Below are 16,834 nucleotides of genomic sequence, written 5' to 3'. Positions count from 1 at the left end.
TTTCTAAGTTAACGGGTTTCATGTTGTTCACTATGAGTGGGGTAGTCCCAGAAGGCTTTTGGTCAAGGAGATGAAATAACTGGAGCTCACATTTTGATAGGGAAGATAAAAACCAAAAAACCTTCCAAGTGTGCATTTAGCGTGAGGTTTCCTTTCAAATAGCCAAAGGAATGTAAATATAGGAAAAAATCTGTGTTCATATTGGAAACTAAAAAAGGCAGCCAGTCATATTACAACGTTTTGAGAAAATTTCTGTGAAATATAGAGCAAAAAGCACCAGACCAAGGGGAAGACCTGTCCACAGATGGCTGCATGCAAATGAGCAACTTACCTGGAAGGAGATTTAGTAGGGTCCCACTAGGGGAGGGGATGCCATGGGACTGAGAGGCTAGAAGCCTGGTGTCCTTCCAGGTTCCTAACAGCACAGACAGCCCGGGAGGAGGAGACTGGAATTAGATTCCAGTCTGACTACTGATTATCCATGTGGTTGGGCAAGTTGCTAATCTACTTGGTATCTCAGTTCCATCATCTGTGAAATGGAGTTAATCATGATCCCATCCTAATAGGCTTGAGTGAAGATCCATTGAGGTGATCCTTGTAGAGCATGTAAAACAGAACCTGGCCGAGGGGAAGAGCTCAGTGCATGCTGGGTGGGGTTGATAATACCTGTGCTTCTGGTAGTGTGCTAAGACTGAGAATCCCATCCTCATCTTTATTCCCAAATCCAAGAGTGAGAAGACAGTTTCCTATGAAAGGAATAAAGAGCTGAACATGATTGAGAGGACCAATAAAGAGATAAATTCAGGGGTTAAGTCCAGGAGAGTCAAATTACATATGCTAACAATTCCAGCAGGAAATGGCATAGAGATACACACACATACAAGATGAAAGAAAGACAGACAGACAGAAAGAAAGAAAGAAAGAAAGAAAGAAAGAAAGAAAAAGAAAGAAAGAAAGAGAAAGAAAGAAAGGAAGAAAGAAAGAAAGAAAGAAAGAAAGAAAGAATCTTTGAGCTCAATAAAAACTTTACCTTTTAGATGAAAGCGTTCACTGAATACTGGTCATAATTAACTGAATAGGGTCCCATGGAGATAGCACCTCATGACATTTTTTAAACTTCAAGGTTAGACAAAATAAGTTAGAAAGCAGTAGGAAGGCAGGTGGGGAATCAAATTGCTATCTGAATTTTCTTCTGTAACACCAAATGACAGGAGCTCAACAGATATGCTTACAGGGATTTGGAGAAAGACAGTGCCTCAATAAAGATACCTAAGAAGGTGAGCAAACAAATCCAGAAGACATGGCATTTGTCCCAATCCATTCAACCACCCACCCTCAGAAAAGGGGCTTCTTCTAGATTAGAAGTAATTTAAGGGAATAACCACCTGGATTGCCTTTAGTTGAGGCAATCCACCTGTAAAGGACAATCAGGGAAATTTGAGTGTAGCCTGGGCACTAGATAACATTATAATTTAATGCTACGAAAAGGTGGACACTTATTTACAGAATAAAAGCGTGTTATAAAACAATGTGCACAGGATGATTTTACTTTGATAAACATACATATCCATGTATGTGTATAGAAAAAGACCTACGAAGGCATAGTCTAAGCTGTTAACAGTGAAAAAATGATGGTTTTTGTTTTCTTTTACTTATCTATATTTTCTAATTTTCTACACTGTACGTATACTGCCTTTATAATAATGAAAGGTATTTTGAATTGAAAACGCAATTCTACATTCTCTCAACCTCTCATTCCTGAGGCAAGCTTGTCAATTTTGAAACATGAAAAAAGAGCTTAGAAAGTATACCACCCAGGTGCCCTTCATTTAAAAAATACTCAAACTGACTGATTTGTGGATGTTGAACAATCCTTGCATCCCTGGAAATAAATTCCCCTTGATTATGGTGCATGAGCCTTTTAATGTGTTGTTGAATTTGGCTTGCCAATAATTTGTTGAGGATTTTTTTGCATCTACGTTTGTCAGGGATATCGGCCTGTAATTTTCTTTTTTGTGGAGTCCTTGCCTGTTTTTTTTTTTTTAATCAAGGTAATGCTAGCCTCATAAAATGAGTTTGGAAGAGTTCCTTCATATTTTTTGGAAGAATTTGAGAAGAATTCACTAGTGAAGCCATCTGGTCCTAGACTTTTGTTTGTTGGGAGGTTTTTGATTACTAATTCAATCTCCTGTCTAGTAATCAATCTGGTCCAATTTTCTATTTCATTATGATTAAGTCTTGGTTCAGTGTATGTTTCTAGGAATTTGTCCATTTCTTCTGGGTTGTCCAATTTGTTAGTGTACAATTGTTCATAGTAGTCTCTTATGATCCTTTGTATTTCTGTGGTATCAGGTGTAACATCTCCTCTTTCATTTCTGGCTTTACTTATTTGAGTCCTCTCTTTTTCTTCTTGGTGAGTCTAACTGAAGGCTTGTCACTTTTGTTTATCTTTTCAAAGAACAAGCATGTAGTTTCAATGACCTTTTCTATTGTCTTTTTGTCTCTATTTCATTTGTTTCTAATTAAGTCTATACAATTGTGGTAAATTATAGTGGTAACTATAAAGCAAAATGCAATTAATGCTCAAAACATAAAGTTTAACAATTGCTAAAAACTACAACAATAGTTTGGGCCTAAATATTTCTAATTGTATTAATAAAACTAGAAAGAGTGCAGGGAAACAATATTAATATCCTCATTTAACAAAAAGGTACCAACAATTATAAAAATAAAGGTGGTTAAGTTGCCTTTGTTGTTGTTTTATGTTTAACTTCATTGAAGTATAACATACACGCAGAAAGTCGTTTTACGTTCAGCTTAGTGAATTTTCACAAACTGAAAATTTGGTGTAACAACCACCAAGATCAATATGAAGACCATGGTTAGACCCCAGAGGATACATCTTGCTCCCTTCCAGTTACTTTCACACCCCCAAGGGTAATCACTGGGCTTTTACTTACATAAATTGAGTCATATAGTATGCATTCTTTCTTCTGACTTCTACATCTTAAAATTATGTTCCTGAGATTTATTCAGAAAGAGTTGCTGTAGATCATCCATTTTCTTTACTATGTAGCATTTCAGTATGTGACTGCATCACAATTTACTTATCAGTTTACCGTTGATGGCATTTAAGGAGTTTCTAGGTTTTGACTAATATGAATGGCACTACCATGGATATTATAGCACATGGTTTTTGTTAAAAAATATGTATGCATTTTGGGTGAGTATGGACTTAGGAGTGGGTATCTGTGTCAAAGAAACACACATGTTCAGGTTTAGTAGATACTGACAGTTTTCCAAATAGTTTGTACACCACCAAGAGAAGTGCATGAGAGTTCCAGTTGTTCTATATGTATTGGTATTTTCCATCTTTTTCCTTTTAGCTGTTCTGAATGGTTAGTGCACTGGACTGTAATTTTAGTTTACATTGCCTTGATAACTAACTTGACACATTTTCATGTGCTTATTGGCCATTTTGAGATTTTCTTTTGTGAAGTATCTGTTCATGTCTTTGACCAATTTTTCTATTTAAAAAATCTTTTTCTTATTAATTTGTAGGAATTCTATGTACATATTTTGACAAGAGAATTTTTTCTGGAGATATTGTGTGTGTGTGTGTGTGTGTATTTTTCTTCTACAATGCTGTGGTTGTCCTTTTTACTCTCTTTTTTTGTGTCCCATTTAAGAATCTTTGTATACTTCACACATCTACAAGATGTTTTCCTCTTAAAGTTCTATTGTTTAACATTTTACATTTAGAGCTGCAGTGCATCAGGGAATTGATTTTTGTGTGTGGTGTGAGATAGCAGTGAAGAAGTACTTTTTCTCATGGATATTCAATCCACCTAACATCATTTATTGAAAAGGCTGCACTACAGAGTCAACTTTTCATAAATTAAATGACTAAACATTGTGTGGTTTCTAGACTCTTTATTCTATTCTATTGAGGTTTTTTTGACTTTCCTTACATCAAGATCACACAGTCTTACTGATTATAGCTTTATAGTGAGTTTTCATAGCTGGTAGTGTGAGTCCTTCAGCTTTACTTTTCTTTCCAATTGCCTTGGCTATTTGACTTTCATAAGAATTTAAGAATCAGCTTATAAAATTACACACACTCAGAATCACACTTGGATTTTGACTGGTATTATAGCAAATTTATAGAACAATTTGGGAAGACTTGTGATTTTACAAATCAAATCTTCCATTTATTTAGAACTTCTTTAGTTTCTCTCAATAACATTGTGTGGTTTTCAGTGGAGACATCTTGTACATTTTCTGTTAGATGTATTTCTAGATATTTGTTGCCCTTTGATGCTAATGTAAATGTTAATGATTTTTAAATTTTTATTTTCTCTGTTTGTTGCTGGTATATAGAAATAAAATTGGTTTTTTTCTATTTCCTGATCTCCAGCACCTTTGCTAAGTTCTCTATTAATTCTAATTGTCTATAGATTCTTTTGGATATTCTTTTTACACAATCACGTCATCAGAAAATAATGGTATTTTTTCCCTTTATAATCTAGCTGTCTTCTATTTATTTTTCTTGCTTTATTGCACTAGCTAGAACTTACAGTAAAATGTTGGGTAGAAGTGGTGACATTGGACATCCTTGTTTTATTTATGATCTCAAGGAGAAAAATACTCAGTTTTAATCATCAAATATATATTTACTATAGGCATGTTTATATGTATGTATGTATGTATATATTTGTGGTTTTGATTTAAATTTCCCTCATGACTAGTGATGTTGAACACATTTTCATGTACCTGTTGGCCATTTGTATGTCTTCTTTGGAAAAAGGTATATTCAAGTCCTCTGCCCATTTTTAAATTGCATTGTTTGGGATTTTTTTGTCATGGAGTTGTATGAGTTCCTTATATATTTTTTATATTAAGCACTTCTCAGATAGGTGGTTTGCAAATATTTTCTCCCATTCTGTATGTTGCCTTTTCTTTTTGTTGATTTTTTTTTTTTTTCCTGTGGTGGTGAAGAAACTTTTTAGTTTGATGTAGTCCCACTTGTTTATTTGTGATTTTGTTGCTTGTGCTTTTGGTGTCATATCAAAGAAAATTGTTGCCAAAACCAATTTCAAGGAGATTTTCCTTGATGTTTTATTCTATTAGCTTTCCAGTTTTAGGTCTTATATTTAACTCTTTAATCCATTTCAAGTCAATTTTTGTGAGTGGTATAACATAGGGGTCCAATTTCATTCTTTTGCACATGCATATGCAGTTATCCCAATACCATTTATTGAAGAGACTATCTTTCCCTATCACATCATGTTGGCTCCCTTGTCAAATATTAGTTGGCTGTATAATCACGAGTTTATTTCTGGCCTCTTGATTCTGTTGCATTGGCCTATGTGTCTTTTTTTTTTTTTTTGCCAGTACCATACTGTTTTGGTTACTATAACTCTGTAATAAAGTTATAAAGTTTGAAAGTTGGAATTGTGATGCCTCTAGCTTTGTTCTTTATTAGGATTGCTTTGGCTGTTTGGGGTCTTCTGTGGTTCCATATAAATATTAGAATTTTAAAAATACTGTTTGAATTTTAATAGGAATTGCATTGAATCTATAGATGCCTTGGGTAGTATAGATATTTTAATAATATTAACTCTTACAATTGATGAACACAGGGTATCTTTCCATTTATTTGTTTCTTCCGTTCCTTTCATCAATGTCTTTTAATTTTTGGTGTACAGATCTTTCACCTCTTTGGTTAAATATGTTCCTAAATATTTAAAAATTTTGATGCTATTGTAAGTGGTATTTTTCTTTATTTCTTTTTCAGATAGTGTATAGAAATGCAACTCATTTTTATGCTGATTTTATATCCTACAACTTTACTGAATTTGTTGACTAGTTCTAACAGTTTTTTTGGTAGAGTCTAGAATTTTCTATATATAAGATCATATCAGGCTTCTCTGGCGGTGCAGTGGTTAAGAAGCTGCCTGCCAATGCAGGAGACATGGGTTCAAGCCCTGGTCCAGGAAGATCCCACATGCCGCAGAGCAACTAAGCCCGTGTGCCACAGCTACTGAGCCTGCACTCTAGAGCCTGCAGGCCACAACTACTGAATTCCACATGCCTGGAGCCTGTGCTTCACAAGAAGAGAAGCCACCACAATGAGAAGCCCGTGCTCTGCAACAAGAGTAGCCCCTGTTCGCTGCAACTAGAGGAAGCCCGCACGCAGCAACAAAGACCCAATGCAGCCAAAAATAAACAAATAAAAAATAAATTAAAATTAAAAAAAGATCATATCATCTGCAAATAGAAACAATTTTACTTTTCCTTTCTGATTTGAATGTCTTTATTTTTTTCTTACCCAATTGCTCTGGCTAGTACTATGTTGAATGGGTGTGGTGAGAGTGAATACATTTGTCTTGTTCCTGATCTTAGAGGAGAAGCTTTCAACCTATCACCATTTGTAGGCATGTTTTTCAATCAGTATTCTTCATCAGGTTAAAAAACATCTATTCCTAGTTTGCTAAGAGTAGTTTTTAAAAAATACATTGAATGAATACTGCATTTCTACCTTTCTTATTTCCCTTCTTTTAATTCAAAGGTAATGACTTGTAGATTAAACAAAGAAGCAAACAGTTTGTATATCTAAATAGTTAGGGAGAATAAGATGTAAAAAATTTATAGTAGCTTGAATCGTTCTTGTTCTGTTCACTTCTGAATATTAGATCTAATACATGGTAGTTGCTCAATAAATATTTGTTGAGCGGATGAATGGGATTGAACTCCTTCATGGATCAAAAAATAAGCTGAAATTAAAGTTTTTTCCAGTTAGGAGAAACACAAAGGTAAATTTTTAGAGAACATATAAGAATAAAGATATTAGCAGGGATATGTTAATAATATATAAACCAAAAGAGAGCTGCATTGACAGTATTAGAACCAGAAAAAGTCAAATGTAAGATAAAATAATTGAATAGAATATAGTTATCTTACCTTGATAAAAGGTTCACTTTATTGTGAAGCTACAGTAGTCAAGAACTTTTGTGCCCCAAACAACAGCATCTAAATATATAAAGCAATTTTGAAGTTGTTATTATAGTCAATAAAACCAAAATTATACTGAAAGATTTACACAAACCATCCAGTATTTGACAAGTCAAGAAGTGTATTAAATAAGGATATAGAAAAAAATTATTATATAATTCATCTTTGCTATTATACAGTTAATCTTGATTTACTTGATAAATGTGTAGAACTTGTGAAAAATACACAAATGGTTTTAGTGTCTTTAAAATGATCATAGAACATTTAAGAATGTTTCATCCCAGGGAATTCCCTGGTATCCAGTGGTTAGGGCTCTGCACTTCCACTGCAGGGGGCATGGGTTCAATCCCTGGTCAGGAACTAAGATCCTGCATGCCACATGGCGTGGTCAAAAAAAAAAGTTTCATCCTAGCAACCTAATACAGGGCTATGGCAGTGGATTCCATTAGCAGGAGTGGTTGTGATGAGCAAAAGATGAAGGGTGAAGAGGAGATACATAGCTGGTTACACTTCGTGCTTTCTAAGATCCTGTGGTGTTGAACAGATAGAAGTACAAACAAACAAATGACAAACAAACAAACCAAAAACTCCTATAGAAAGAAGAATAAAAGGGAGCAGGCAGCAGGGAGAAGGTCTTCAACCAGGAGGAAAACACATTCTGAATGATCATGAGTGGATAGGAGTAGGCTTGTGGATGACATAATTGGAGAACAGCGAAGACCAGAAGATGAAACAAGAAGGCTGCAGAGGAGGTGGGGGCTAGGTGGCCTTAGGGATCCCTGGTTCAGTATAGACTGTCAGTCAGAAGACAGCAGATGGAAGTTGGTCTAGAAACAGGGGTGTAATTGGAAGTCAGTGCACAGCATAGGGAACTGGTTCATAACATGAGCCCTCCCCCACTTCTACATGCTGAGCTGAGTTCAGGTTGCTGGAATTTATTTCTAGGGGGAGGGTTGAAGGATGGCTTTATACCAATCAACAACAAACAAATAAAAGGAATGTATGATCTGGGAAATGCTAAGTCTTCTTTGAATAATAATGTCTGAGACCAACTAAACTATTCTCATTTTGGTAAGTATTATGGTCTTCTCTCCAACACCCTCCTCACCTAATCCAATGCCAGGCACACAAATTGCCCTGCCATTTCCTGCTTCTCAACTCCCAGTCAGAAATCACTCTGCAGTGAGGCAAGGAGGAACTTGTCTTGCTAATTCAACGCCAGAGGAAATTTACCCAACTATCTTATCCTTATATATGAATAGACAACCAAGGATCCCTGTGTGTGTGTGTGTGTGTGTGTGTGTAGCTGATAAAAGAGGAAGACCAAAATAAAAAGCAGGACAAAAAAAAATACTCTAAAAACACATTCAGCAGCATTCAAGATGTTACATTCAAAGAACAAGAACAGTAGCTTAGGGAAAAGGATCACTCAGAAAACAAGAAATATCTTAGAGATTAAAAACATGATTGTAAAATAAAAGAAGCAATAAAAATTCTGGAAAGAGAAGGAAGTATAAAATAAGAGATAGAAGAAATAAAGGATCAATCCTCAAGAGGTCTAATCCTTATTACTGGCAGTACTAATAGCGAAGAATAGAAGATGCTGAGACAAAAAAAAAAAAAGGACAGGAAACAAGAGAAGAAACTTCCCCCCAAAGGATAGTGGTCTTTATATTGAAAAAGTTCTCTGAGTACTCAGAACAGTAATGAAAAAGACATTGTAACTAGATTTATCACTGAGAAATTTCAAGGCACTGGGAATATTGTACATAGAACAGGACTTGGAACACTGCAAACTCTCAGCAAGGGTTTGTTAATAACATTATCATAAAATTTTAAAGAAAGAGGAAAACGTCACCTCATAGGATAAGCAACACTGGATTATAGAAGATAATGCCTTCAATGTTTGCAGGAGAAAATACTATTTGACCTGAAATTCCATACTCAGTTGAACGATCACTTGAAAGTGGAGGTTGGTTGAAGGGCTTAGGAAAGTTTATCGGCTAAGCAACCTTTTAGAAAATTAGATTTACTGAAGTAAATTTACATATAATCCAAGTTTCCATATTTTGTCTTGTAATTGATGTTTGATATATGCACGATCATGATTCAGAACTTTTCTGTCACTCCAAAAAAATCTCTCCTGTCCCTTTGCAGCCACCCCCCTTTCCTCCACTCCTTTTCCTTTGCTAGAATTTCATGGATAGAGAATCATGCAATATGTAGTCTTTTGTGGCTTCTTTCCTTTAGCATAATGTTTTTGAGACTCATCGATATTGTTTATCTAACACTGTGAGCAGTGCCTTCCTTTTTATTGCTGTATAGTATTCCGCTGTATGTAGCATCCTGTGCTTATCTGCTCACCAGATGGGGCCATTCAGGTTGTTTCCAGCTTTTGAATTTTAAGAACAGAGCTTCTCTGAACATTTGTGTATTAGGTTTTGTGTGAATTAATGGTTTTATTTCTCTTGAGTAAATACCTAGGAGCAGAATAGCTGCATCATATAGTGAGAGTATGTTTAAATTTCAGAGAAACTGCCAGCCTATTTTCCAAAGTGACTGTACCATTTTGTATCTCCATCAGCAATGCACAAGAATTCCAGTTGCTTTACATTCTTGGCAGCACTTGGTACTTTTTAAAGTTATTCTAATAGGTGTATAATGGTGTCTCACTGTCGTTTTAGTTACCATTTCCCTAAAGACGAATAATACTGAGCATCTTTTCACATGCTTATTTGCCACCTGTACATCTTCTTTTGTGAAATAGCTATCAAGTCGTTTGCTCATTTTTAGTTTTTAATCACATTGTATAGTTTCTTTATATATTTTGGATACAATTCCTTTCTCAGATACTGTTTTGCAAATGTTTTCTCCCATCTGTGCCTTGCTTTTTCATTTTCATAATTGTGCCCTTTGAAGCACAAAAGTTATTTTTGATTTTGGATTTTTTTTTTAAATTGAAGTATAGCTGATTTACAGTATTGTGTTAGTTTCAGGTATGCAACAAAGTGATTCAGAAATATATATATATATTTGGATTATTTCAGATTATTTTCCAACATAGGTTATTACAAGTTATTGAATATACTTCCCTATGTTATACACTAAATCCTTGTTGCTTTTCTATTTTATGTATAGTAGTTTGTATCTGTTAATCCCATACTCCTAATTTCCCTCCCCTCCCCATTTTTCCCCTTTGATAGCCATAAGTTTGTTTTCTATGTCTGTGGATCTGTTTCTGTTTTGTATATAGATTCATTTGTATTTTTTTTTTAGATTCCACATATAAGTGATATCAGAGACATAACCCTTCCAGACTTCAGACAATACTACAAAACTACAGTAATCAAAACAGTGTGGTATTGGCACCAACACAGACATACAGATCAATGAAACTTTGTAAGAATGTCTTGTATATGATGTGAACCAAATTGCTCTATTATTTAAACAATTGATGCAAATTAATGGACTCCATTTGACTTTAATGCTAGGCATATTCTTCTCTGAATGGCCCAGGAGTCATGACATTGATGTTCTGAGAAGGAAATGGAATTTTAGCATATTTCATGACCAGCACAGAATAGTTATATAGCAATAATACTGATCAGTATTTTTCAGGTTTTAGGGTCAGCCTAAGGACAAAGTATGGAAGGCTTGACTGACTGCAAGATGAAAGTCTAAACATCGCCTTCCTTGACAATGTAAAGTTACAAAGTAGCTAACTGAAGGCAGGTTGTGGAGGTATGTGTGTGGCTGGAGGGGGGAAGAAGATGTAGAAAGAAGAGTTACACCATGATGTCTTGACTTTACAAAGTGGGGACTCAAGACACAACATCAAACATTGATAAAACAGAAGTAGAACTTTTAATATATTATTTAAATTTCTAAAGGTAACCAATCAAAAAACCAACAGTAATGAAATGAAAAAATATGGGGAAGAGAATAAGGATGATATCTGAATGTGTTAATGTTTAATGCTGATTGGTAATAAAGCACAGCCCTTAAGAACACATATTCTGTCTCATATATTGCTAGTGGGAATATAAAATATTGCAGCTGCTGTGGAAAACAGTTTGTCAGTTCCTCAAAAGGTTAAACATAGACTTACCATATGACCCAGCAATTTTACTCCAAAGTATATACTCAAGAAATTTGAAAACATATGTTCACATAAAAACAAAAGTTCGTAGAAGTATTGTTCATAATAGCCCTATGATAGAAACAACCCAAATGCCTATCAACTGATAATGGAAAAATAAAATATGGTATATCCATACAATGAAATATTATTCAGCCATAAAAAAGAATGAAGTACTGATACATGGCTATAGCATGGATGAACCATAAAGCATGCTAAGTGAAAGAAGCTGGATACATATTGTATGATTCTATTTATGTGAAATGTCCATGACAGGCAAATACATAGAGACAGATAAGGGGAACATTGGGAGTGGGGGTTAGGACTTACTGCTGATGGGTACAGGTTTTTTTTTTTAAGCAATGGAAATGTTCTGGAATTAGATAGTGGTGATGGTTGTACAATGCTGTGAATATACTAAAACTCACTGAATTGTATACTTTGAAGTGGGAAATTTTATGTTGGGTGAATTATATCTCAATGAAAAATAATTTAATAAAAGAGACTCTGGAATCTGGGTTGAAGAGCACTTCTGGATTTACTCTCTGTGTGGCTTAGGACATGTTATTCAATCTCTGTGCCTCAGTTCCTTATTTGTATAATGGGGATAATATCTACTTCATAGATAGTTGTGGGGATTTAATGGCTTAATATGTGTAAGATGCCTGCCACAGACAGCACTATACAAAAGACTGTTACATAAAGATTTTAAAAATAAGTGGGACACATCTATTAGAAGAGCCAAAATGGAACTCCGACCACACCAAATTCTAAGAAGAATATGGAGCAACAGGAATCCTCATTTACTGCTGTTGGGAATGCAAAGTACAGCCACTTTGGAAGACAATTTGTGGCTTCTTACAAAACTAAACATATTATTATACTACCATAAAATCCAGCAATTGCCCTCCTTGGAATTACTCCTTGGAATTTACCTTGGAATTTACTCCTTGGAATTGCACTCCTTGGAACTCAGACCACACCAAATGCTAACGAGAATATGGAGCAACAGGAACCCTCATTTACTGCTGTTGGGAATGCAAAGTACAGCCACTTTGGAAGACAATTCATGGTTTCTTACAAAACTAAACACATTATTATACTACCATATAATCCAGCAATTGCACTCCTTGGAATTTACCCAAGGGAGTTAAAGACTTATGTCTACACAAAAAGCTGAACATAGATGTTTATAACAGCTTTATTCATAATTGCTAAACCTTGGAAACAACCAACATGACCTTCAGTAGGTGAATGGATAAACTGTTGTACATGCAGACAATGGAATATTAAGAAACTGCTAAAAAGAAATGAGCTATCAAGCCATGAAAAGATATAGATGAAACTTAAATGCATATTGCTAAGTGAAAGAAGCCAATCTGAAAAGGCTATATACTGCACTATTCCAACTATGTGACATTCTGGAAAAGGAAAACTATGGAGAGATGAAGAAGATCAGTGACTGCCAGGGGTTGGGGAGGAGAGGGATGAATAGGAGGAGCACAGATGATTTTTAGGGCAGTGAAAATATTCTGTGTGGTACTAAAATAATGGATACATGTTGTTATACATTTGTCCAAACTCATTGAATGTACAACATAAAGCGTAAACCATAATGTAAGCTATGGGGTTTGGGTGATTATTATGTGTCAGTGTAGGGTTTTCAATTGTAACAAATGTACAACTTTGGTGGGGGATGTTGATAATGCATGTGTGGAGGCAGGGGGCATATGGGAAATCTCTGTATATTCTCCTCAATTTTGATGTAAACTTAAAACTCCTCTAAACAATAAAGTCATAATAAATAAAAGGTTTAGAAAATGGGTGTAAAGAGTCCCAGAGTGATGTAAGTCACAATTCAAAACAATGAGTAACTGTCATGGATGGTTATGCACAAAATTACAAAGTACTAAATTATACAAAGGAATAGGGAGAAATGAACAAAAGCACAACTGTGATGATGGAGCCTAATGAATGCACATTTCTTAGTCCTTGAGCAAACCAAAGAGGTGTTCAGTCTGAACTTTGAAATCCACACCAAAAGCCTTGACCTCTGCAAGTGAATGCATTCTCTTCTCATTGAACACAAACTTGGCCATCAAAATGTCAGTAGACTTTAAAAAGTAGATATACTACAAGTTACATTCTTTGACCATTTAAAAAATAGTATCAGGGACTTCCCTGGCGGTCCAGTGATTAAGACTTTGCCTTCCAATGCAGGGGGTGCGGGTTCAATCCCTGGTCAGGGACCTAAGATCCCACATGCCTCGGGGGCCAAAAAACCAAAACATAAAATGCAGAAGCAATATTGTAACAAATTAAATAAAGACTTTAAAAAATGGCCCACAGCAAAAAAAAAAAAAAAAAAAAAATTAAAAAATAGTAACAGATAGCAATAGAAAAATGCCCTCTGTACCTAACCATTTAGAATTTAAAACAATGATACTTGTCTTCAGAAGCAAAGCAAAACAAAACCCTTGGGCTGAAGATAAAATCAAAACTGCAATTGCAGAATATCTTCCTTTTAGTCCTGCACCGAGAAAAAAATTCATATTGTTTACCTTTTAAGAATCAGGAAAACAAAAAGGAAAATAAGCTAATTAAGGATTCAACTCAAAAAGTTGATTTAAAAGCAACAAATTAAACCCAAGCAAAATAGAAAACAACATTAACGTAATAAAAGCTGAAATTTGATGAATTAGGAACCAGAAAAACAATTGACTAAGAGCTAGATTAAAATATAGTAAAATAGCTAAAATTCTAGCAAGCCTAAATAAGAAAAAATAAATTAAAGCACAATATTAACAAGGAGAAAGGAAAAGAATCTCAAACACAGAGACTTGAAAGACTTAGAAGAGACTACTGTGTAAAATTCTGATATTAAAAACTAGATGACAACATGGATGAAATTGATAATTTTACAGGGAAATATTGGATTGGCCAAAAAGTTCGTTCAGGGTTTTTTGTAACATCTTACTGATGCAAGAAAACCCCAAATGAACTTTTTGGCCAACCCAATATGAAGATTGACCTTGATGAAAAAGAAAAGCTAAATAGGCAAGTAATTGTGGTATAAATTTAAAACTTTGGTAAAGAAACACCTCAATTAGTTGTAAGCCCAGGTACTCCCCTTTCTTTTCAACCTTCAAGGAACATCTATGAAATAAAGAGTATTCTCGTTAACACAGGCAAAATAAATACACGTGTTAAAAACAATAGCTGACATTGCGCTTAATGGCAAAACAATCAAAACATTTACAATAAAATGAGTAACAAGGCAAGGGTGTATTCTATCACTACTATTACTTAACATTAAAAAAAAATTTAAATGCTTCTACTGAATTTTCTCAGTAAAATAGGTAAAGAAGTATTCTTCCTTAACACGATTGACAAATGTCTATCTCAAGTGACAGCTAGCACCAGGTGAGATACTAAAAAAGCTCTTTAAAATCAGTAACGTGATAAGTATGTGCTCAATTGTTGCTGTTATTTAGTATAATTATGAAATTGTTAGGCAGTATAATTAGATAGGAAAATGACATGAGATAAAAGTCGAAAAGGAAAAGGTGTATACGTCACTATTTGCAGATGATATATTTATATTCTTGAAAAACTGAAGATAATCAACTCAAAACTATGAGCATCAAGCACCTGATTAAGAAATATTTGTTGAGTACACACCTCATGGCTGGCACTAAAATTACAGTGATGCTCAGGAGAGAGTCCCTGCCTTCATGGAGCATATATTTCAGCTGGGGAGATGGACAATAGCATATAAAACCCAACCAGTGCATAATGGAATGTCAGGTATTGATAGAGACCACAAAGAAAACCAGGGGAAGAACGTGAAAGATGGAGATGCCGACATTAGTTAAGGAGAGCAGGGAAGGCTGCTCTGCTAAACTACTTTTACCATTAAAACAATGCCAGTTAAGACTCTGATATAATTTCTTCCTTCCCCATCTCTCCCCTCCTTACTTCCTTTTTGAAATTGACAAATTAATTTAAAGTTTAGTTGGAAAAATAAAAGTGGAAGGATAAAACCAAAACTTTGAATAAAGACGAATGGGGGTCAATGGGGAGGCAATTAAATGTATTGACATATCTTTTTTATTATTAAGCAACAAATATCAAAATGGTGTGGTACTATTTCCATAAATACAAAATGAGACCAATGAAATTGAATATGAGGTCCAAGTTTATAAATGAGCTGAGTATATAAAAATCCTTGTGCATTAGCTGTAGCTCATGTAACATTCTGTGTCATTCAGCAGACCTAAAAATGTTAACATATATTAACACATTTCATTTATCCACATATTTCATTTTAAGTACAATTGGCAGTTTCATATTTCTCAGGTATTGCACTTAATGACAAATAAATGCTTTTATTTTTGCTTTTATTTCCAGATTCAAAAAAATGTTGCTATGATTTATGTTAAAGAGTGTTCTGCCTGTGCTTTCCTCTAGGATTTCTATGGTTTTCAGTCCTACATTAGGTCTTTAATCCATTTTGAGTTTATTTTTGTGTATGGTGTTAGAGAATGTTCCAATTTCATTCTTTTACATGTAGCTGTCCAGTTTTCCCAGCACCACTTATTGAAGAGACTGTCTTTTCTCCACTGTATATTCTTGCCTCCTTTGTCATAGGTTAATTGACCATAAGTATGTAGGTTAATTTCTGGGTTCTCTATTCTGTTCCATTGATCTATATGTCTGTTTTTGTACATGTATCATACTGTTTTGATTACTGTAGCTTTGCAGTATAGTCTGAAGTCAGGGGTGTGATTCCTCCAGCTCTGTTCTTTCTCCAGATTATTTTAGCTGTTGGGGTCTTTTGTATTTCCATACAAAATTTTAAATTATTTGTTCTAGTTCTGTGAAAAATGCCAATGGTATTTTGATAGGGATTGCATTGAATCTGTAGTTTGCCTTCGGTAGTATGTTCATTTTATTTGAAAAGATACAATCATCCCAATGTTCATAGCAGCATTATTTACAATTGCCAAGATATGGAAGCAAACTAAATGTCCATCAAGAGATGAATGCATAAAGAAGATGTGATATATATATCACAACATATGGTTATATATATATACACCACAACATCTTATGGAAAGACCCAAATGAACTTTTTGGTCAAATATATATATATATATATATATATATATATACACACACACACACACACACACACACATACACACACACACACACACATATATACATGGAATATATGGAATATTACTCAGCCATAAAAAAGAATGAAAATTTACCATTTGCAACAACATGGATGGACTTGGAGGGCATTATACTAAGTGAAATAAGTCAGACAGAGAAAGACAAATACTGCAATGATATCATTTACATGTGAAACCTAAAAAATATAACAAACTACTGAATATAACAAAAAAGAAATAGACTCAGATATAGAGAACAAACTAGTGGTTACCAGTGGGGAGAGGGAAAGGGAAGAGGGCCAATATAGGGGTAGGGGATTAAGAGGTACTATTATGTATAAAATAAGCTATAAGTGTATATTGTACAGCACAGAGAATATGGAGAATATAAGATGAGAGTAATCAAACCTTTATTACAAAAAAATATCCAAGACTATAGGACTCTTGCACAAATGAATAAAATAGAAATGTTTAAAAATTATCAAAACTTTACTTCCAACAA

This window comes from Monodon monoceros, unplaced genomic scaffold, assembly GCF_005190385.1.
Source record: "Monodon monoceros isolate NGI ecotype Baffin Bay Population unplaced genomic scaffold, NGI_Narwhal_1 Super_Scaffold_10, whole genome shotgun sequence".
NCBI classification, from domain to species: domain Eukaryota; kingdom Metazoa; phylum Chordata; class Mammalia; order Artiodactyla; family Monodontidae; genus Monodon; species Monodon monoceros.
This window is presented reverse-complemented; position numbering follows the sequence as displayed.